We start from the raw sequence: 21794 nt of genomic DNA, 5'->3' as shown, positions 1-21794 counted from the left end.
TTGTTCAAGAAAGCTTTTTCAAGATGGAAGAAGCGTGATAGCTGGATAATCACTGAGCAAGAGACTTTAGGTGGGAAATGACCATTTGCCAAATAGTGGCTGCTTAGAAGGTCTGAACCACCAGCCCTCTCCCATCATTAGGGAATTCCCTTCTGATTTTTTGACTTGGTTGGCAAAGTATCAATTTTCACATCACTAACTCAGACTCTTGACCTAACTTCAAAGATTTCAAAAATAAGTAAAAACACCTGCAAAGAAAAAGTTATGAACTTAGACGTATATAATGAATTGGCTAAGCAAAGACATCGCTGACTATATGAGGACAGCTGGTTCACCGGAGCACATTCTGCTTATGTATTTGCTTTCAGGTGGCGATTAGACAATAGATATCAGCTCTCAACTTTCGAACATCTCTAAGAGTAAATAAGTAGTTTCCCCGGAACCAGCAGAGACTTTGGAAAGTTGCTGTTTATCGCCACAACAAAAGTCTAGATGTTAATTTTTATTCTGTAGTTTTTGTACAGATCAAAAAGGCACAAGCAAGGTATGGGGTTTTAATTAGTGAGTTAGTGAATTAGTTAATTTTAGAGTTGTTGCTGGGCAGATTTTCTTACCGTCTCCACAAGCAGACAGCAGATGCCTCTTGTTTAACAACACGTGCTTCTTGTTGGAATAACTGTGCTCCGTGGAAGTGGATCCATCAGGCGTCTTCTGTCTCATTTGGCAAAGAGAAGAAATAATGGTGTGGGTGAATCCATGTGGGAGTAATATACAGAGGACGAACATGAAAAGCTGCATGATAATTAGGGACGGTGTCTTTAATGTTCTCAGCAAAAACAATTACGGGTCTGAAGCAAATGCGTATTTTACCGCACATCTTAATTCTTAATGTCAAAATACAAGCACACATAGTGCATTAAATGACATGAAATCACGTTGTACTGTAACAGAACAACTTAATTTCGCGAATACAAAAGACAGTGTAAATCATATCACAGCCATTTACGTGAAGTATTGACACGTACGATGCAGCGTTTCATCGTAAATGCAACATGAATCACAATTAGGGCACGATCTGAAACCAGTCATATGAGCCTTAGTAGAATGCACAGCTCGGTTTAAAGGCAGGAGCAGGTGGTATTGCTCGGGTGTTCATATTTCCCCAGAGAAGGATGACTGCTCTCTAACATTGATTGTATAAACACGCCAATTATTCTTAGTCCCTGGAAACAAGGCCGCTCTCTCTTTCGTGAAGGTAGATATTGGTGAAGTAAGAGCATCCACTTCATTCAGGGCAAAGGGGGCAGGGGGGGGGGGGGGGGGGGGTTGGCATAGTCACAATATTCATGAGCAACTTGACCGAGTCTCTGCATCGATTCGACAGGGTGTCTTCGCTGCCTTGTTAACTTTGAAAAGTAACTTCACAGGAGACATAGGGGCGTCTTTGGATCATTTTACTGTAGCACATGAAACTCTGTGTGGTCCTCCTCACATCCTCGGATTAACTGAAAAAAGAAACGGCACGTCGTCCTTGCCAAGTCCCTCCGCTGCTGGAATGTTGAATTTATAGACGAACAAAGCCAAACTACAGGGAGTAAATTCCCTACACAAGAGACAAAATACAGTACAAACCATCTTAAAGCGGCAGCAGCCTCATCGGCTTGGTACACGTAGGGAGCAGCCTGTGCAGAGACAGTGATGGTAAGCCTGTGTTCACAATCACAGCGTCTGTTCCATCCCAATCACAGAAAAAGGCATTTGAATCAATGGCACATCCCCGGTGGGTGACGGCCCTAATCAGCCTCATTCATGCGCCCCTGTCCTGTCCTGTCAGACAACCCCTCGACACCCAATCAGCATCTATCCGCAATGCAGAGTGGGATATTTGACCAATGTCAGCCGATCGATATCAGATCAACAGCAGCCAAAAGAAGGAGTTAAAAAAAAGAAAGAATCGTGTCCCTAGCTCGGTCCAAACTGTTTTTCTTTGTACTCTGACTGATGTGTAATCAATTTCACATTGGATGAGAGCTCCAGGAAGAGGACGCGGGAACCTGCTGCAGTGATTAGTAATCTCTCCTAAAGGCATTGTGCTTTTCCCTCTCTCCACTTTCCAATCATTTAAAAACCATAAATTACAGAAATGATTTTTACAGTCGAAAAACTTGAACAGAGGAAAAACAGAAGCGTTTCCCTGAAACACAAACAGCTGCAGAGGATTTGTGTCCTTTGCTGCATCCGCGGTGGCAATCAGAAGAAAATGGATAATTGAGCAAATGTAATAGAGCTTAAAAGCAAATCTAGATGTCATTATGATTCAGAGGTTATTAGTGAGTAGGATGGAATGTGCCCTCGGTGGCAGGTTTAATGTGTCACTTGATTATTTGTCCTCCAGGTAATGGTTTGAATTCACCTGGCAATCTGGAGATATTTCCTCCTCATCATCGCGTAATAATGAATTTCCTGCATTTTAGTGTTTGTTACCTCCAATGAATACTTATGTTTATGGTCTCATTTGTCTCCTTCTCTTTGTCAGGTATAGAATAGTGACTTAAATAACTTAAATTATATACTTAGATAACATTCAGTCCTGCTGTGTATTCGTATGCCTCCCCTTCCTGTGTAGAGGCGCACTGACTCGGGAGCTTATGGATTACTCGTGATTACGTGTCTCTCTACTCTGAGTTACTGTCTCTAGAGTATTGTATTGATCAAGGGTCTTTCAGGTCGTCACCCGCCATCATCTGTCCATGTCTCGGGTGTCTCAGGTCCATGCTGCCGCCACCTGATCTGTAGAAAGGAAGTAAATATCTTTCCTTACCAGCTCGTTCTACATCTAACACCCAACGTCATCCCCCTCACACCTCCTAATGGCTCCTCCTAAGGATGAAGCTCTTACCATCTTTCCTCTTGTGCAACCATGAAGTTTGCATTTTTGGTTATTAAGTGACAAGTCTCTACATCTGTTACTGGATAGACTAATGTACAATTTGAAAGGGATAGCAACAGAATTGGCTCTGACAGCTCTGGTGATCTCTACTGTCACTTTGCTTCATCACCAAATACTGTACCCGCATATCTCCCAACAGCTCCAGCTGTGCAACAGAATGATGGTGAACGTTTAGTAACATTAAACCTGCTTCAAATCAACATGTTAAAATTGTCCTTGGGAGCATGTTTAGCATGCTGACAGTTCCCCCAACACACCTCTGCCCTTGAATACATCCTCCCTAGTCTGCAAGTCTCTTTGGGTGTTTTCACCTGTGATTCTATTTGCTGTGGTCTTAATCAGATGATGAGTTGAAGCATTTCTTCTTTGGTTTGGTTGCTTTTCAAACGGAGGAAAATCCAAGCAACCCAAAATGCATCACTTCAAACTGGGAGGGAATGTTCACCTATTGGTCGGATGTGTCTAAGGTGAGATGACGACAGTAACACATCAAGATGGACCCATGTTCTGGACTCGCACATCTTATTGTGATAGGAACAGTCATGAAATGCAACGTCCAGCTGCTGCTACCTGAGCTGCTACAGTTTGCTCGTCCTGCTGCTTCCCAGAAGGCAAAGTACACCCGGCTGCAGGAGCCTTTTAGTTCAAACTCTGAGAGTCCCCAAGTGTGATCTCTGTGTTCACACCCGCCTCAATGAATCACACGATGTGGGAAAACCAGCCAGAGTCTGATTGGAGCAGACTTGAAAGTGTGTGGGGGTCTTAGATTTGTTCTCACCTGTCGTTTTGTCATCAACTCACCAGGGGTGGGTGTCAAGGTCTGATCTTGGCTCCAGTGAACATGAAGTCGTACAGAAAGACACGTAATTCTGACTATTTGGTGATGTCCTCACAGAAACATCCCTCATGTAGATCATTTATAAAACAGTAGATGGATTTAATGTGTTTTAAATGCTAAAATCAATGCGACATTTGGGTCCAGGTTGGATTATGTTTCTGGAAACGTTCCTCTCCAGAGTTTGTCTGGTGCGGTCGTCTCGTTCCTCACTCGCTCATCCCTCTCCAGACACAGGCCTTGGCTTCGTGCTCTCTTATTTAAAAATATTTTGAAGCTGTCATCAGAAATATTATTTCATTTCTTTCAGAGGGGGTATGTGCACTTTGCCAGGACATTAAATGTAATGCATTCAAAAAGGATTTTATCGGTATCTTATTGCCTGTTTAGTGGTGCAAGCTAATCACTGATACACTAGTGCATGTTACTCTGATATACACAATGACACACTCAAGTATATTTCATACACATGCATCTTAGGTATTTTTTTTCCTAACGTTATAATAATCATAATCACATTTCTTTTTATGTTTATGTTGAATTCTTCACTGAGTTGTTTCCAGCTCACCAGCAGGGGAAGCTTATCATCACAGCAGCATAAGGTCTCCCTTCTGTCCGGCACATTAAATGAGGAGTTATATATAACTCCACTCAAAACAAAATGCCACAAATGAACTGTCAGTGCCAGTGAAATGAAATGCCAGCCCCGACTTTTTAACGCTCTGCCCACTGCCACAAATTGGCCCAGACTTTTTTTTTTTCAGATTCACAGAATTTAATGAAATCACGATCACTTGGTCACCAAGTTTCTGTTTCCCTCATTTATCAGCCACTTGCATTCGCTGGCCAATCAGTGCAGAGCTGGTTTTTAATTATTTAAATCGCAGGTCAACTTCATTTAAACTCCACAACTTCAAATATTCATAAAACAATGTGTTGGTTATTGGAGCCGAGTCCCATTTACCAGTAGTGTGCGTGTAAAGTGGATTTGCATATTTAAAGCTCTCTTGGGTAATATATGGTATTGCTAGTAATTTAAAAATTGGAATATACATTAAACATGTTAGTTTGAAATAGGAATGGAAGTGCTTCAGCAGAATATGATGGTTTCATTGCCATTAGGCCATTCTTAACAGACGCCATTATTTACTCTATTCACATGTCATCATGACGTCTTAATAGGTTCCATCAGCAGACGAGTCCTGGCATCTTGTGATTACTGAACATCCTGCCTCAGATTCACTTGATGGACACACAATTAATCCCGTGGGCCATCTCGAACTTAAAGCTTTTCATCTGACATCCATACGCGTGGGAGCCGAGCCACTATTGGTTCTGGTCCCAGTTGGATGTGTCTCTGTGGGAAATGGACAGGACTTGTCAGCCAGGCCCTTTTTGAGTGCCTCTTATCTTCTATGGAAGACAGGATAAAAAATGACAGCCACGTGTTGACTGAAGCTTCTCATTAGCACTATGGGAAAGCGTATGACCCCCATTTTCCCTTTGCACCGCATGGCAACTTAGCCAGGAACGGATCTGATTGAAAATTAAGTGGTGCACCAAAGCCAATCGAATCCGAACGTGTGCATGGAGGTGAGCGGGTTTCTGCAGATGACAACTTCCACCCCGAGTGGAGGCAATCAGGGCTGAAGTTGCAGCACATCAAGCGAGTGGTTCCAGTGCATTCAGCATGTCCAGTGATCTGAGAGATCTCACACTTAGAAAACCCTCAGACATTCAGATCCTAATAAACCCTCCTGAGTGTGTCACATTCTTTTTTTATTTACCACTTACTGTACTGCTGCACTGCAACGTTTACTTTGCTGTTGCATCATGCAGTTGGGGAAGGATGGATCAAAGATTTGCATATCGGCTTTGTTATAATATTGAGATGAGCTGGTGTTTTTAGATTTCATCAGACTTTTATAAATCTAATGGCTTCCTGCAATCTTCCTGAGATATTGGTTTGGACATTTTAAGGGGAGGGTCCAAACGCAAACAAATCCAAATATAGTGAATATAGTGAGAAGGAGATAAATCCCACTGCATCCCGAGCGGCTGCACAAACAGAATAGTAATGCAGGCTTCTGAGAGATCATGCAGAGCTTTAAGGTAATTTCCTTCAGGTACCTTGACAGACCCTGAATGCAAAAATGTGTATTTTCCGTGTTTACTCCCGGAGTGTTAACCTGCATAGTGGAAACAGCACTTATCCTTTCAGGCGTGACTCCACAAGACCTCTGGAAGTGGTGATGCTGCAGGGTACAAGCATCAGCATCAGATCCTCACATTCCTGTAAAGTGTGAGGTTTGGATTTCCATTGATTTAAAGTCTTTAATGTTACAATTCTTATAGTCTGGCAGATAGAAGTATCACATCCCTGGTATACAATATACACGGTATGCATACTATACTTGCATTCTCTCACTGTGGCCCAATGCTTCACTGTGCCGATGACAGATTGCCTCCCTCCCATATCGCTGTCATTTCCTTCCCTTGTAAACGGCCCACAAGCCCCCAGCTGTCCACACGGCGGTAAAGAAAAGAAGAATCAGCCTTGGCCACTTTCTCCCATCACACCATCGTCCAGCTTGGACACTCACATGCCCTTTGCAGGCGCGTGCAGCAGCTGACAGGGGTCAACGTTCACACTCGAACAGGTCTGCAGTGACATTCTGCAGCTCTGACGGCTTTTTATCATAACAAGCTTGAACTTCTTTATCGTCACTTTGTGGCACAGTGGCTCTTCTGCGTCAGTGAGCCTTGGGTTCCCATGACCCCTGTCACTGGTTCACTGGTTTCCACTCCACACCTGCAGTTTAAAGTCCTGTACCCATCACAGCTTTACCCCTTGAGTTTCTCAGATCCATTTCTCCTGCTTCTAACACATCAGCTTTAAGAACTTACTGTTTCTCTTGCTGCAGCTCTTGACAGGTGCCACTGTAACAAGATGCTCAACCGTTAATCAGCTGTCAGCGGTTTTAACAGAGCGGCTGATCGCGTAGTTTCAAGTTGAATGCAGCCGAGAGGGGACACATTTAAAATTAAGAATGATGTGCTGAGTTTACATTAGAATCACTGCTAAAATATGATGAATGACTCACATCCCAGAGCCTAGAATAGCCCTTTAATTGTCACACATACATGGTAAATGCTGCTGCCTGTTGACCTGCACGGTGCTAATGATCTCACCTGCACCCCCGCTGCTCATGACCCTGTGCCTTTGGTCTGAGCTGTGATCGAATCAAAGGTTAGTCACCTCCTCCCTGTTGGGATGCAAACTGACGATTAGTTTTATCATGAGTTCTCTGCTGACTGGTGATAATCTGCTGATTAACACAAAGTGGCATCTTCAGAAGATAGGAACAGGAAAAAACCTGTAATTTAAAAAAAATATGCTACTCCTATTTCCTGCTGATTGATCAATCAATGATTAGACTAATTGTTTTAGTTCTAAATCACCCGGCCAAATAAAAAAAATAAAAAATGTCATAAATGTTTTGACACAAATTTATCTAATAATTTGATAAAAAGAGAAAACACCTTCTGAATATTAGTAATTTACCGGACGAGGACATGTCCCCTGTGGAACCTGCCTCTGTTGAGATGAATTAGCCGCTGAGTCGGCCGCCAACCGTTCTGTGCATATTTATCTACAAATGTGAAAGCAGAGACGTCTCAGTGTGTAATTTATCGACAGTTTGTGTAATCAGGGGAGGAGGTTTGTGTGTCACTTGGGTTATGAAGTAGGCATTTATATAATCAAGGCTCCATATTTTACCACATTAAATCAGAGACTGTAATACTGGTTTCCCAGATGTGTCTTCATTTTTTACTACAATGGCAAAAATCATTTATCTTTATCAGCATTTTGCATCGCACAACTTTTGATCTTGTCAAAAGTAACACAAAGTAATCGCCTGTATTTAAATGTTCCTTAGTTTATTGTTAGTGATCAGATAATGGTAAAATTTTGTAAATGTGACTGATCTGAGACATAAACTGTCAATGTTTGTAATATGAGTTTTGTTTTAAATCTATAGTTTTAGTCTGTCACTCCTACGTTTCTCAGAATTTACTCTTTAAAGGTTGACATGAATTAACAAATCTTAATTTTGCCACAGCACAGCATGGTTACGTTCTTCATTTTGCACCATCTGAGCACAGCAACTCTGAACATCTGTTATTAGTTTGTGTTGTTAAAAGTCGAGCTTGTTGAAGTGCAGTGTGTTGTTTGTTGCCGGCTGCCTCTCTGCCGTCTCCACAGAGCAAACTCTTTGTGGACAACTCTCCTGGGCTCCGACAAGAACAACACGATCACGAGGCGTCGTGGCGCCCGGCCTCCGGAGACCTTCTACCTTAACGATGTCTCTGCGCTGCCGCTCCCTCCGGAGAGTCGCTCCGGTGAGATCAGTGAGAGGAGCTTGTGTACAGTGAGAAGGCTTCAGAACCTCCCGTGCACTCTCGCTTTCCTTTTAATGACTCCGGTGGCACCATTAACGCTGCAGCCTCCGTAGGAGACCTGGCGTTGTCATCGACAGAGGTGCCAAGGAACAAGCTCCTCATTAAAATCGAGCCGGGCGGATCATTAAGTCTGCAAGGACGTCCAAACCGTTGTCACCTGCAGGAGCTCAGACTCCTGAGCTCAGAGGTTATACACAGCAATGATCTGCTTTGTTGAATAAACAAAATGAGATTCACAGATTTATTTATCTGAGATCAATTAACAAGCTAAATAAAATCTTTGAGAAACGAAAGCTGATTTTATTATGTAGGTGAAAACGTGGTGAATTACACGTTGTATCATTTCTTTGAGATATTGAAAAGCAACCTTGGATTTTTTCCGCTGACATATTATCCTGAATTTGACACAAGCAGCGGTTAAATGTTGCTCAGGGCAAAGGAGATTAATGATCCTCTTCAGTCTCTCCAGATGATGTGCTCATCAGCTGTTTATCAGTTGATCCAGGATCAGATTGTGTTTTTGTTTTTTGTAACACACACAAATACGAGTGTGAGGCTGTGTGCGACTATCTTCACCTTGTATAAACCAGAAAAACAGACGCTTACATGGAATCAAACATTCTCTCCGACGTTTGGAGCTCTGAAAATTGATATTTGTGACAACCCCCTTATCGAGAGACAAAGAAAGGGCAAACGAGACATTTGCTGAAAGATAAAGATGCTTCACGGCCTCGACGTTCCTCAGCCGACATGAGCTCAATGCCACACGTCATCGTGCTGCTCTCAACGGTCAGTGAGAGAGTGAACGTGATGAGTGGTTGACATGATGGTAGAGAGAGGACGAGAGCAAGGCCGGGCTCAAACGGCTGCACACTGGAAAAGAATGCAATTAAATCACCTTTTTTTTTGTCATACCACGAATGACTCACCTTGGCATGTTTTAATAATAAGCCTCTAACAAAAGGTTAATTGTCTCGAGTTGTGACAGTGGGCAAAGAAAACGCAGCCTCTGCTACAGCGACAACCAAGATGTTGTTTTTCTTTCGTCATTGATTTAGTCTTCTCTGGTTCCCCCCCCCACCTTCTTTCCCTCTGACACGGGCGTCTGCTAATGGCAGTCACATCACTGCATGCGTGGCACCGTTAGCTTTCCTGATTACAGCGGAATGAAGACTGATGCAAGGGGGGAAACAGAGCAGATGCATGACATCGCTGCAGGGACTGTGTGCAGGCGCATTTGTGGGGGGAAAAAAAAGTGATATGGTATGGGGAAAAAAAGTCTGTGCACAATTGTGTCATCGCTCTTTGTGTCTGGTGCGTGCAGGAGCAGCTCTCCACGCCCGGCCATCGGAGGGACGGATCATAACCAGGATTAATACAGAGATGAAATTAGGTGCAGAGATGGAAAATAAGATGAGGGTGAAATCTTATGTCAAGGTGAATCAAAGCTCCCACGACGTGAACACGCCGGAAAAATCTGTACTCTTATTGTTCTCGGTGTCGTTTTGTATTTCACACCTGCCTGGTGCTGGGTGACAGGATATTTCCAGTGCTCCCACCGCAGCGACGAAACAAGCACTTCTCCTGTTTTCGCTATCGATCAAAAGCTGAAATTACAGGAAACTTGCGGGAGTCCGTGTGAGGATCTGCAGTGCAGTCGGTGTTTCAGAGGGGAGGCGAGGTCGGGAAGTGGCTGCAGATGGCGAGGACAGTTAATATTTACTGAAGGACGAGGCCTGGAGCTGCCTGACAGGGGCGAGCGGCTGCAGTGGTCTAATTTGAAAGGCTGCAGGTTTCCTGTTTGTTTATTCACAGCCCTGAGTCCTGTCATAGTGACACCCGAACCCCCCCCTTCCCCCCCCACTCCTCCCATCCCCACCATCATGTCACCTAAATTAGCTGGTAAGTCATCGGTTATAGGGTTTATATGGCAGCTCCTGTCGTCAATGGGATTTGTTACAAGGCGATTCCTTCGGTGGCGACAGTGAATTATGGCGACCCCGAGCTGTTCACCTCCTCCATGTTGGACGCCTGTTTGCCAGAAGCATCTCAAAAGTCCCTCGTGGTCAGCGGCTCCTTCTCTGAGGCACATTGGACGTTGCCCATGTTGTTCAGGAGCCTGGGGTCGTTTTTATAGACTCTCCTTATGCCTGTGTGAGTCTCCACTCATCCAAAACAGCAGGCAGCAGCGTTTGACACATTGGAAATAGGATTATAGTTGTGAGATATTTTTTGCAAAACACTTTTCAGCTGAATAGGCTCTTAGAAAGACTTCGAAAAATAACATCAGCAGCCTCCGTGTCCAAGGTTAAGAAGATCTGAAGAGGCCCAAACGTTTCATCACAGTCATTAAGAGAAACTGGATAGTATTGCTGATATCCAATCCATGTATTTAAACGTCCACATTGAGCTTCACTACCAGTATTGACCAAATAGACAAATCTACTGTGGCCGAGAAAAGCTGCTTAAGGTCACAACACGTGCAAATACAGATACACAATGTGAAAACAACAACAGAGATGTTTCCAAGGGACCCACATAAGTGACGAACCTGTAGTTCAATGCTTTGTGATGTTTAGACTTCGATAACGAGTTTGCATGTGTTGTGTTGTGAAGGTTTGTGTATCTGCTCATTGTTTTTTTTTCTATTTACACGTGTTCTCTTAAATCGTGGTGCGTTGAGCTGCAGAAGGTTTTACTTCTCTTCGGTTGTGTTGCATGAATTTGCAGCACATTTATTTTGTATTTGATTTGGTTTGTTCTTTTGTGCATTTGCTCCAACTGCAGTTCATTGAGCTCTCGTAGATATGGATTTTGTGAGTGTGGGCCGGGGGAGTTGTGCTTTGACATCCTTTGACCATCTGCTGCGCTCTGAAAAACTCGCTATCTCAGGAACAACTGGGTGAAAATGTTCAGTTGTACTCAAACATGAATTAATACGATTCTGGGAGTCGAAGGTCAAGGTCACTCAAGGACACAGCTGGCCTGTTCTCGGGAGGCTCATGAATTTCATTACTGCTGGCACAAACATCCGTGCACATGTGGATGAACAGATTTTTCGTTGTGCTCAAAAGAAAAATGATGATAAATACAGTAATTACCTTTTATTAGAAAATGTTATGAGTCTTGAAAGACATGGATATAAACACTGTTTTACCATGGGTGCTTCTCGGCTTTATTTTTAGGAGAGACATGCAGATGGTCTTAAAGAGGAGGTTTGATTTTATAACAGGCTTTAAACATCTGTGTGAATTGTTGGAAGTGTTTCAACACAGGGAAACTTAACAAGCATCTCTCTGAGGTTTGATATTAATCAGTGTTTAATTAAAAAATCTACCTCTAACAACAACCAGGCTAATTTAATCTCCCCCAGGTTTATAAACTGCTTATTTTAACACCAATATTACACATTATGCATCATTTAAATCTAATTTATTTAGTGTGCCTTATGTTAATACAAAAATGTGTTGTTTTGTCGGCATTGCAGCATTTCCACTTCTTTTAATGTTCTTGTTTGTATGCGCAGAAGTTGCAGCTGTGTGTGAAATACATTTTCTTTTATTGTGACAAAGGTGGAACTGAGATTGGGGTTGAATGCACGCGCTGTGTTTATTTTAAAATCATCCTACAGTTTGGAATAACTGTGTCCCAGTACCACCGTCCCTCTGTGTGTATCTATAAATAAGTTCATGTATTCTTTTTTTTCTCTCAGTGAAGAAAAGGAACCCTTGAGGATATTCCCACAAAGACTTGTAATTTATTCAGTGTGCATTTAAGGGTTGTGCGTCTCCCAAGCCTGTTTTTATTTTATTATTCCTGCGTGTTCCTCAGCAGCCGAGACACCTGAGGCCCGACTTACCCTATTTATGAGCTCAATTAGCACAACAATTATTATTTAGGTATCTGTGCTCTGCTGAGTAAGTTTGAGACGGTGAACAAATTTAACCTTGTTTGTCTGTAGAGCTCCGACAGAGGGAAAGAAGTAGACGTGATTAAAAACACAAATGCATTAAAAACAATGTCCTTCGTGGAGGTAAAGACAAATTCAATATGTTATATTTACGATTACATTTTGATCGATTAGACGCAAAAACATGCTCCACGAATAAGAAGCTGGAGACCAAAGAGGGATGTTTCTCTCAGGTAGAACTATAAATTATGAATGGAACAGAAACATAGATATTGAGCAAACAAGGCCAAAACCAACATATGTGTGGGTGGGGGTGACTTTTCCCCCCCTCGGACTGAATGTTCAAAACATACACTGTGCATAATTTCTTTCAGAGACGATGTTCAACTGCAGTCAAGCTGTTATTTTTAGACGTGTTCAAAGACAACCGACCAGCAAATCATAAATATTACATAAAAAAACTCGGTGCTGCATTGATTTGAAGGACAAGAACCTCGAGGCTTTGATACTAAAACACGAACATGTTCCTTTTGAGAGGAATGTTTGAATATTTTCATCCTACAGCTCATCACGCTGCCAGATGGATCATTTTTTATTGCACACACAGCAAATCTAGACTCCAACTCAAAGAAATTATAAAGTTTAATTCTAAATAATTAGTTATAACTTTGTTGAGTGTAATTTGATGTAGCTAATGATACAACCCCCCCGCAGGTTCGAACACCTCAAGACAAAAAGCGTGAGTCTTTGATCGATGGGTTATTTATAGCTGAGCTTCAAAGCATCCGACTCATCAGCATGTTCACTATGGGCCTAAAATGGCGAATTACTCAAACAATCATGTGACAAATTAGCATATTAAAAAATGCGTGATTTTGTGCTGACGCTGCAGAAAAGTTTACGAGAAGAATCGAAGTAGCTACGACTGAGTTAAAGCGATATTTAACGTTTACTTAACCAGAGAAAGTTAGGAGACTTAAAATATTAAAACAACATTATGTGATTATTACTGAGCAACAGCGCCCCCTGCAGCCACACAGGGTTATTCATTCGTGTTGAACTACATGTCATCCCACTCAGTGAACTGAATCATGGATATTACCCATGATTCTCGGCTCACTGAACAAATACACCAGGATTTCTAACATGTTAACAATGTCCTACCTGAATATCAAAGATTTTTAATGACTATTAAAATGTTTTAACTGATCCAAAGTTCGGATTTTCCAACTTTCTCTGCCTGATTTGCAAATAAACTGCGATTGTCATTCAGTTACGAACTTCTCACAAGAGATCGTAAACCTTCGTCAAAATTATGAAAAGCATGGACGTGTTCTCAGGGCGTCTGTTCCATTAAATTAATTCTGAAGTTGTTACTTTAAGGCAAAAAAGTTGCTCTAACGCTGCTCAGTGATTTTTTCCTGCAGAGATTTGTTGTGTCATGGTTGTGCAGTCTCAAAGAGTTACCGCTCAGGTGTATAAATAAAAGGCCCATAAATTAAAACTACATTAAAGTGACTCTCCTCTAAGACTTTTCCAATAAATATGTAAATTAACACAAACCCTTAAAAACGTGTTAGACTGGTGATGAATTGTCCAAACCGCGTTCTGTTGCGAGCGCGTCTACGGTGAGTGAACAGGTTCCAGGATCATTTCTCGCAGAATGCACAACGTGGCTTTTCATTAAAGGAACTGGTTAAAAGCTCCTTTGCTGTGCAAGCAATTATCCTGAGAAGTTTCCATTTTATTGCTCTCGGCCTCCTCTCGCTCTCTGTTGTTTCCACCCACTTTCTCCTTCCTGGATATCAGGCCCTTTGAACAATTTGGTGAAATAAAAGTGAGCAATCTTTGCCAGCATCGCTCGGAGCAGTGGGCTTGTGAGTAAGTCGCAGATGGAGAGAGATGCAGAGAGGAGGAGGGTGTGGAGGGGGAGAGGGTTGACTGGGTTGCAGCGTTGTGGGCGTTTTATAATATCAAAGCGTTCACTGCATTCTATCTATAAAACAAACCCATCGGACAAATGTGTTGGATTTTCAGGTTCTGGACAATGTGATAAAAACTACATGAATGTCTGTTGAGGAAGAAAAAGCTAAAGTACAGAAGAAAAAAATGAATCTCTGGATGAAACAAGTTGAAGGTTGTGCTTTTTTTCTGTTTGACCAGAGGGGGGGAAGGAATCCTGCTCATAATTAGTGTTCGCATTAACAGCCCGATAATAGAAAGAAAACCCTTTTGTGCTTGAGATTTGAGATCGTATAATTACCTGCTCCGAGGAGGAGGGCTGTGCTTTCATCGGCGTTTAACTGTTTGTTATTTAGCAGGATTACAAAAACTACCGGGGTGGATTTTCTACTGAACCCACAGGGATGTGATACGGGTCGAGGCTGAAGCGGAGCCAGGATATTTTACTTCTTTCTTTATCCTTCCGAGATCTTTATAGGGACATTTCAACTGATTTTCCAGGGAATATGTCATAGATCTTGATGGGGGGGGGACGAAACAAGCATTAAAGGGGGCTGCTCTCAATGAGAGTGTGAAATTCGGTGCAGCTTGATTGAATTGAAGTGGACTCTCAGGCCTGGGCGGAGGTATGAGCTCTGCTAAGTGTCCTTCTAGTGAGTTAATGTTAATTCTGTAACTGTAGTTCTCTTGGATGACATGTTCTCTTCGTGCTACCGACACATCTACTGAGCAGTTGTTTTATTAGTTGTTTCAGTTCTACTTGTGTTGCACGCTGGCCACATTGTCCACCTCGGATGCATCGTGATTCTCTGAACCATCCCACACCTCTTCCTCCACGAGGGGGTCTGAGAAACTTCACAGTTCCTTCCCCGACCTTGGAAACAGCCGTCCACACAGCAGCAGTTGACAAAGCCTGTCACCGCTCAACATCCACTCGTTCACTCGCCCTACAGACTCCGAGCATGTCCCAAGGGCTTCTTCAGTCCATTGTGCTTCTCATTTGTCACAGAGCTGTTCTGTGCACTGGAGCTTTTTGACTTCATCACATGGTCTTTGTCGGATAGACCTGCAATAACAGCAAGCAGCAGCAGAAGAAGACATTTTTTTTAAATACAACACTGACATATAATCGCTGTGTGCATTTATATGAGAAACCTGTGAGAAAACAGTTGCTTATTTACACATTTAGCAGTTATGAAATAAGATTATATAAGATAAGATAATCCTTTATTAGTCCCACAAGGGGGAGAGCAGCAAGGGCAGTCAAAAATGTTATAAATGTAAAGAAATTGGATTCAAAAACTAGTATGTGCAGTGTCTGAATATGTAGTGAAATTTATTGCACATAAACCACTAAATTGCACTGACAGAAAATGTACAGAGCAAAATTAACATTTATTTGAAGCTGTGAGTATATCAAATATACTCACATTTTTACCTGGGTTTTATCCAATTTCTGAAAAAAACATGGTACGAGCTTCCCTGCTCATTGTTATTCATCATCTGTGTTTTTACAGATCTTGTTATCCTTACTGTAATAGTCCACAAAATCAACACAAAGCAAACTAACCCAAGTAGTGACGTTCAGGGCCGGACAGCTGATCCACCAGCTCACTGTAAAACTCTAAAGATGTGGATGATAAATCTCTGTGGGTTCATTACAGGCGTCACCTTCCACATTGACATTCTGAAAACTGCTGCTCTAAACCTTCTGTTATTGAGCGTAATGGTCACATGGTTGACAGCCTCAGAACAAGCGAGTGCAGAGTGTGGTAATTTGAGAAACTGCAGCTTAAGATGTGCTGCAGGAGGGTTTTTAAAATATTCAAAAGGAATCTGAAACAACTCAAAATGCTTCATGACCTGAATAACGTGCAGAAAACGTATAGAAATACCACAATATTATTTATATTCCTCTAAATGCCGTGTTGTCTTTCTGTCTCTTCCTATTTGGAAAAGAACGTTAACCCAGATAAATATTTACATCGTATAGCTCAGTGCACATCAAGGCCTCTCTTTGATTTCACAGTGCGGGGACTTATGTGTTTCTCCACGGCTCTATCAGTCTGAATGAGAGTCTTGTCAGAAGCAGAAATGACGGAGCTGGCTGCCAATAGGGACGATTACACCATACATCAGAAACCATTCGGATTTCTGACAAAACATCAGCAAGAAAAATGCACGTTCCAGAAGGAGAAAGGTTTACGATCGGCTGACCTGGGCTCAGTGTGTTCGTCCCCTCTGACAGTCACAGAGCTCCTCAGCAGGGAAAGGAACAACACTAATGGAAACCAGTGCTAAACATTTCTTGAACCCGAAAATGGTCGATATTACGAGGTCGCCCGAGGGTTAGAAAACATCAAATTAGCCTCTCATTTTCAGCTTCGTGGCCACGCTAATGGAATAGATTAAAGAAATTAACATTAGCCGTAATGGTAAAAGGCTGCTTGATATTGGGCTGCATTTCAGTGGCACTGGGACGTCAGCAGCGATCGGAGAGGTCATAAAACTCCGGAGTGCGTCCGTGTGGCTGCAGAACCAGCAGCCGGTGGACGTGGGGACCAAACAGCCACGTTTTCCATCCTGGTTTGTGAACCTGAATGCTTTATGAACCAATCGATACAGGCTGTAGCGTTCTGCCATATCTAGGCCAGCGGATCTATAGGAATTCAGCTCTTTACGGTTCCCGACTATGAGGCCGCTGGCTGGATGGATGATAATAGAATGTGTTAACCTAATGGTGACCCCACTGTGGGGATAGAAGCAGGACTCAGGAGGCTTTGAGATAATCAGGAGGGTTTCTGCGAGTCAGTGTGAGAGCCTCCTTCCCACTGTGTGTTTGTGTAGGATAATGTCTATAATCTAAAGCTTTGCATGAAGCTGAATAGAGGCTCTTACTTCTGTGGATCACAACACCGACCAGACAGAAGGAAATCAACTCCTGTGCGTCTTCGTGCTGAGTGAAAGAAGCAAATATTTTCAAATAGCTGCACAGAGGGTTTCAGGGTAAATGTTAGTTTTACAACAGACTGCAAATCAACAAACTGGTGCTCCAGGTCAGCAGAGCTATTATCTCTCAATATCTGTTTCAGATATACGAGATATGCAGCATCCAGTTTTATGTTATGAGTGACTGGATTATGTTTCCTGCTCATAGGCCACTTACTTCTGGAGATTTCAGCTTTTTTGTATGGTTGTTTTGGTTGTTTTGGAATTTCATAACTTTAAAGATAATCACACTTGCTAAAATAATCTCAACTCAAGTTCCACTTCCTCCCTTGTTCCTCAAAGACTCTGTATTGTGTATGACACACTCCTGGTCTCATTGTATTTCTGGAAACAACCTAAAACTGTGGGAAAGCTCTAAAAAATGTCCTTGGATGAAAAATGTGGCAGTGCTAATTGAAATCCAGTAAACCCATGAGGAGAAGTACAGGCACATCCATCTTAGGCAGCCATTTTTTTTAATATTCGTCAATGGGAATGGGAAGAAATGGCTGAGCAGCACGAGATAAGAGAAGCATAATGTAAAGTCAGCGAATGCAAAGCTTATCTCAGCAGTTCACATCCCCTGAGTCAGAGTAGGTAGCTCACCCACCTGGGCTGTAGAGTACACTGACTAAACAAGGAACACGACCATATAACAATATAACAACAGCAGACTATATATTTAAACATCATTTACTTTCTCCTACTACTGTATTTCCCCCGAGTTTAAGTATTCTACCATTACAAAGCATTTAAAGTGGCATTTTCAAAGAATGACAGAAACTCAGACATTTTATGAGACACGAGAAAACTTGACTTCCAACATTGACTTCTCAGACTCTGCAGCAGATAGAAGCAGTTTGTTGCTCAGCAGACGGGTCAAAGTCTAAGTCTGAGTTTTCTCAGTCATTGTCATTGTTGTGTTGTTTTCATCTTTGTAACTGTTCTACTTTGCCTCACTGCTGCTCCTCTCACTCTGTTCCTCAGCCATGGTTTGAACTGCAAGTGAAGACATTTTATTTATTTATTTTTGCAGGCTCAAGCTGTCACAAAGATTCACAGAATACATTACCCATAATGCATTTCCCCCCCATCGTGACATGGATTTCAGGAAATCCGGAGCCCAGGACAACCACATCATATGAAACATGCATGAAGCCAAGCATGCAGGTGTCGGCCCCTGACTTATGTGGATATGTAGCATCCAGTCTTTACATAAAATGTCTATTTGGCCTCTGGGCCATTAAGTAAAGTATTCATACATGAGAGTATTTTTGTATATTTTCATTATTACAAACTATGGCAACGTTTATGGGAAAAATAAAACTCCTGCATTAGGTTTCTGTTATTCTGTAAATTTCTCCCTGCAGCAGCGGGGAAACACAAGTCGACTTTTCAGTGAGCTTAGCACTTACCACTCCTCATCGGAAATGCCTCTAGAAAACAAAGGCCGAGTTTCTCTGACAGCGGATCAGCGTTTGAAATACTGCAGTGACTCATGGAAGGAGAAGGAGCAGCCCCAGTGAACTGTTAGACGAGGAGCTGCAGGCGACAGGCGGCACACCTCCAGCTTCCCAGCGCAAATAAGAAACCTTTCACTCTGCCCCTCCGCTCGCCGGCCAAAACCGTGGACGGCATAAAATGAGAGACCTCTGTCGCTCACGGAATAAAAAGCTATTGGCTGATATATGTGTGTTGCAGGGACAATAGTTTACATCCTTTGAGCTGGAAACTGTCTCCAAATCATCCAGGACTTGGAGTTTGTCCATTTTATATCAACCTGTGTGTCTGAGAAAAGTTTCCGTGCTCAGTGTGAAGCTCCAGTCTGTCAACAGACAGAAGAGTGAACAAACCCCCAGTGCGTCTGCACCTCGTCCAAATATAGAGCTGCAGCCGTGTGTTGATTGGATGTCTTGGTCTGGGTGTGTTCATCCCCCGGCTCACTGTCCTCCATCAGCTCATCAACTAGAGGCAGCTCCTTGTGATCAGCACTTCTGGGATCATATTTAGGAGTTGAACACGGCCTCAGTGGTCTCTCCTCCTCCTCCTCCTCCTCCTCCTCCTCCTCCTTCTTCCTTTATTTCCCTCAGACTTTCTGATCACGACCCTGTCCACACTGTTTGCAGAACAAACTTTTCTCTCTGAGCTGCTGGTCCACGCCTGAAAGATGTATTAAGACACTAAGACAGAGATGATTTTTTGGGGGTTTAAATGATTGTAAAATGTCCTCAGTCTACTTCTATCCCCCTCTCTGGTTGTGTTGATGTAGAAAGTGGTAAAAATGAATTGAAAACAATTTGCATTCTTTAAAAACTCTCGGTACTTTCAAATAAACGACTCAAACTCAAACGACGGTGCTTAAAAATAAGTTAAGCCCTTAAAAAGTTCAGAGATGTTTTCCAATCTGCAGCATCGCTCATTCATTCATGCATTTTAATCACTTAATCTAAACTCTGGCATAAAACATTTTGCAGTATCATACTGTATATTCAATGCAGAATTCAAGATGAGTCATGCCTCCCATTCATTCTCTTTAAAGAACGAACAGGAGCCAGCAGAACACAGGCAGCGTGGATCTGTCACAGTGGGAACAAAAGGCCCAGTAAAGTGGAAATAGCCTCATGCAGTTTCATGCCACTGTGGTGGAGCAGATGGCAGGGAGGATGAGATCCTTTAACAAGGAGACTCCACGGCTCTGAACTCCTCTGGAGGCTTCTGAGAGCCCGGACAAGAAGGCAGAGGTGGGGGTGGGGGAGTGAGTTGAATCTGTGAGTTCGTGCAAAGTCTCCTGGATGATAATGATCCCCCGTCCAGGTGAGAAGAGGAGGGCGGGCGGGGGCAATACATCAAAGATTAAGACACGAGGAAGAGCAGCGGGGCCGATGAAAGATGGGAGGGAGAGAATTACACCTGCAACTAGGGACGAAGAGGAAGTGACAGAGAGCGAGTGAAGGGGGGGGGGGGGAGTCTGTCTGGAGCCTTTACCTCACACATACACACACGGAAAGTTATCATGTGCAGAAAGAAAGTCAAATACTCGAAGAGTCGAATGTGTACGGACCGAGGAAAGATGGAGGTAGCGTCATGTTCTAATGGAACCGATCAACATTTCATCACCTATAGAATCATTGGTTTCCTCAATCAGACCAAACCTCATCTTCACTGAACAACAACCTGTCTCTGCCAGTTACAGAATTAACATTCATGCACAATCTGCAACAAATAGCAAAAACTCAACAGTTCCTGGTTCCAGGGATGATTTATTCCCTCGAAAATGAAAAAAAACATACATACAACAAACGAGCACATCTGCAACAAGCAGTAGAACCTTATATTTAATCAAGCTCCACCAATGTCCCCAATCATAGATATCAATCCTCCAAATATGCAATAAATAAGATCCTGAATTATTCCCTAAGAAGTCAATGAAAATGTCCAAACCAACTTCCCTTTGTCCGGATCCTCCCCCAAAATGCATGGAGTTCTTTCTTCACCAATGTCCAAACCCTCCACCAGGTTGAGTTTAAATTTGTTCAGTAGTTTTTGCAGAATCCTGCTGACAAACAAACCAAAACACAAACAAACAAACAGAGCCCAAAACAACCCCCCTGTTGGAGGTGACTCCAGCTGTTCAGCAGCATCTATTCACGGTGACTTTGTAGCTGAGGAAATCAGTGAACAAATGTTTACTGCATATTTTAAACAATGTCCTCACTAGTTTTATATAAAGACGAAGTTGTTTGATTCTAACTCTGGAACATTAACAGAAGTATTTTCTCTGCTCCTGGGTTCTGCTGTGAGTTGATTTATTTTTGCATTCGTCTCATTCCAGAGTGAGTGAGGAGTCTGCGGCCCTCCTGCTCACGTATACATTTCAGGTTCACTCAGGTGTTGCGGCAGCAGCCCCTCTGGTTGCTCTTTAAGATGGCAATCACTGACCCCTGATTTGGTTAAGCCAGTTGTCACGCTGAGCCTTCCTGATGCATCGTGAGCCGCCGAGCTGGAGATGGAAAGCTGGAGGAGGAGGCGAGAGGGGAAGGTTTCAGCCGGAGTTGAGTTCAGCTTTCCCACCGAACCACTCTCTGTCTTTGTATAAATAAAACAGCAGTGCTTTTAAAGGGCGGGGGGGGTGGTTCACTCAGCGTTATGGCCTCGGTGGACAGGATGGAGATTGCTTCCCTTTTTTTCCTCCCTGAGTTGAATGTGTATTCCAGGAATGACTCGTGTGTATTTTCAGCTCAAAGGAAAGCAGAGACCCGGGCGGTGGAGCGACGGGAACGTAGAGCAGCTCGTTGTGGGACAGCTCTGGTTTGTTTTCTACAGTAACTGGTGACAGTGGTGAGCGCCAGCTGGTGATCACTTATGCAGAGGAGTTGTTTCTCCACGAGTGGCTGCAGACTCGTGGTGCACAGCGGTTCTCTCCTCAGGTGCTGAGAGAGCCGACTAATCAGAATGCTCTCTTGCGTGCTGACTGTTATTTTGTACATATCTGAATAAAAAGCTCTGTATAGAAGCAAATGCAAAGATCGCTGTTAGCCCTTCACGCTTCGTCAGCATCGCAGAGCGTCTCCCTGTGGACGGGTTAGCTGTCGTCCCCAGGAGAACACCATCTAGCTCTGGTTCACCTGCAGAGACTAGTTGTTTCACTTCTTCTCCCCGGGTTCATTTCAGTGCTGCGTCCAGTC

The 21794-nt window shown here is 43.0% G+C and overlaps 1 protein-coding gene across 1 annotated transcript in view; it reads left to right on the top strand.

The window, feature by feature from the left end:
* The window catches only part of fstl5 (follistatin-like 5), a 127345-nt gene that overhangs the window by 35459 nt on the left and 70092 nt on the right, over positions 1 to 21794 (top strand). The window lies entirely within an intron of this gene.

Source organism: Pleuronectes platessa, chromosome 8, assembly GCF_947347685.1.
Source record: "Pleuronectes platessa chromosome 8, fPlePla1.1, whole genome shotgun sequence".
Taxonomy (NCBI): domain Eukaryota; kingdom Metazoa; phylum Chordata; class Actinopteri; order Pleuronectiformes; family Pleuronectidae; genus Pleuronectes; species Pleuronectes platessa.
The sequence above is the reverse complement of the archived record's forward strand: the minus strand, read 5'-3'. Positions and strand labels throughout refer to the sequence as shown.